This window comes from Hordeum vulgare, chromosome 4H (genome assembly GCF_904849725.1).
Source record: "Hordeum vulgare subsp. vulgare chromosome 4H, MorexV3_pseudomolecules_assembly, whole genome shotgun sequence".
Lineage (NCBI taxonomy): Eukaryota > Viridiplantae > Streptophyta > Magnoliopsida > Poales > Poaceae > Hordeum > Hordeum vulgare.
In genome coordinates this window covers 250,519,395-250,521,405 of record NC_058521.1, presented here as the reverse complement: position 1 = coordinate 250,521,405, position 2,011 = coordinate 250,519,395, and the positions used below count along the sequence as shown (strand labels likewise).

General features: G+C 47.2%; 1 long non-coding RNA gene across 1 annotated transcript; it reads left to right on the top strand.

Annotated features, from left to right (window-relative positions):
* Positions 1-214: 214 nt before the first annotated feature.
* LOC123448468 lies at positions 215-1,739 on the top strand. Its single transcript, XR_006631780.1, has 2 exons — positions 215-1,320; positions 1,569-1,739. It is a non-coding gene; the product is annotated as an uncharacterized LOC123448468 (long non-coding RNA).
* The last annotated feature ends 272 nt before the right edge of the window (positions 1,740-2,011 follow it).

Below are 2,011 nucleotides of genomic sequence, written 5' to 3'. Positions count from 1 at the left end.
CAACCCCTTTTCTATTCTGGTCTAGTTTGGTGTTTTGAACTAGAACCATATTTTATTCTACCCCATTCCCTTTGAAATTTTTACTGCTGATAATAGTTCCTACCAAACCTTAAGTCGAGGATATCAATCCCATTTGGATATTTTAAGCCCCTACTTTAACCTCCTGAAGTTGCTGCCCAGAAATATTTTTCTCAAATTAATGCACTAACAAGTTTTTGTTTTGCCCAAAGTAACCTTGTCATCACCCTTAGTATCTAAAGAGTCCTTGAACTAGAAATTTTGGTGGCTAGAAAGTCTCTCTAAATGCCCATGGCATTCTGTTGAGCACCTTGTGTGCCTAGCCAGGTTTGACATGGTTTCTAGTTTGCATTGTGGAATTTCTTTTTGTGCCAAACCAACATGTCTAATAGAGCCATGGTAACCACCCTAGCTATCCTGTTCAGTTGCACCTCAACCCAAGCCCTCTAGCTTGTAGTCGCATTTAGTCGAGCGCTTGGCGCGCGTGCTCTGGGCGCGAGCAGAGCGCGCGTATTGCAGCCGTAGCGCCCGAGCTGCCGCACCCCACCTACCCTGCACCTTGGCCCTTGCTGACCCGTAGAGTCGCGTCATGTGCCCTCCAGATTGCCCAGTGCGCCAACTGTCCCCTGGAATAGCTCGAGCTCATCCGCTAGCTCGTCTGCTAGCGCCTGTCCCCGTTAGTCGCCGCCACATCTCTTGTTAGCAATAGTTCGTCAGAGTTATCCGTTGCCGCTCGGAAACGACCTTGATTGCGTATATAAGGGACCCCCGGGTTTTCCCAGACCCTCAGAGGAACCTCTCCGGCCCCTCTCAAGCTCCCATTGCAACCAATCGACCGGGGGAGGTCGTCTTCCTCACCTCCGGCCGAGGTTCGGCCGCCGCCCCTGTAGTTAAATTCGAGGCCAATGAAGTTTATCCTGCATCGCTCTCCCCCTTGGTGGAATAACACTGGCACCGCGAGCCCATCCCCCCTCTCGATTTCACTCAAGATGAGCCGTGGGCAAAGTTCCCTTGCGGACCCGCGCCGCCGTCCGCACGCCTCGAAGCCGCTGGAGCTCCCAGGCTCTCCGCCGACCAAATCCCGCACCTTTGGGATTGCCTTGGGACCCCGAGCATGTTGATACTCTCGGATTTTGGTGTAGTGCCCCCAATCACCGTCAAGAGCCACCGGAGGCCTCTCCTCCCCTTGTTTGGAGGAGGTAGATGACCGGTTTGACCAAAGTCAAACCTGTATGAAGGGCCCCACTCGTCAGCGACAGAGCCGAGCTTGAGCCACGTTAAGTGAAGGTGTATTTGTGCAAAGTATGTATTCCCTTCTGTAAAAGCATAATGTGAGCCGAATCGCTTTCTTTTCTGATTTATTTTAAAAACAGAAGTTTGACCAATCTTTTACTGGTCATATCTTTTAAAATAAAACTCCAAATGAGTTGATTCTTTTACTCACCTCTTTCAATTTTTCTCTAGTTTATTTTAGTATTTAATTGAAAAATTTCCGAATAACTTTTTACTTTTGTTTGAATGGTATGTTGATTTGAGTATTTTCAAAATAGGAATTTGAAGAGGAAGATTGAAAACTTTCAAAAGTTTTGAAGTGCACCCTACCTTTCTACACAAACAAGGCAAGCATTCTGAACATGGAATATTACCTTTGTGTATGGTTTGTTGTGATGAAGGAAACGTTATTGTTATGTTAAAATAATTGAGGATATTTCATGCGGTGATATGTGTGACATCCCGAGACCGACGCTCCAGAAGTTCCCCTTTTATTTCGTTCCCGTCGTGTGGTTCGTTTGTCTGTCGCATTCATCATCGCATCATGCGCATCATCTGCATTGCATCGGCACTCCATTGCCGCCAGTTTTCAAAACCTGCATCCATTATTAGTTGTCGGTTCTCTCCGTGTTCGTCGTTGCCCATTTTGAGACCAACCACACACGCATGCGCCCGCGGCATCGCTAATATTTGTTTTTAAAAGTGTGTATAAAATATTCTT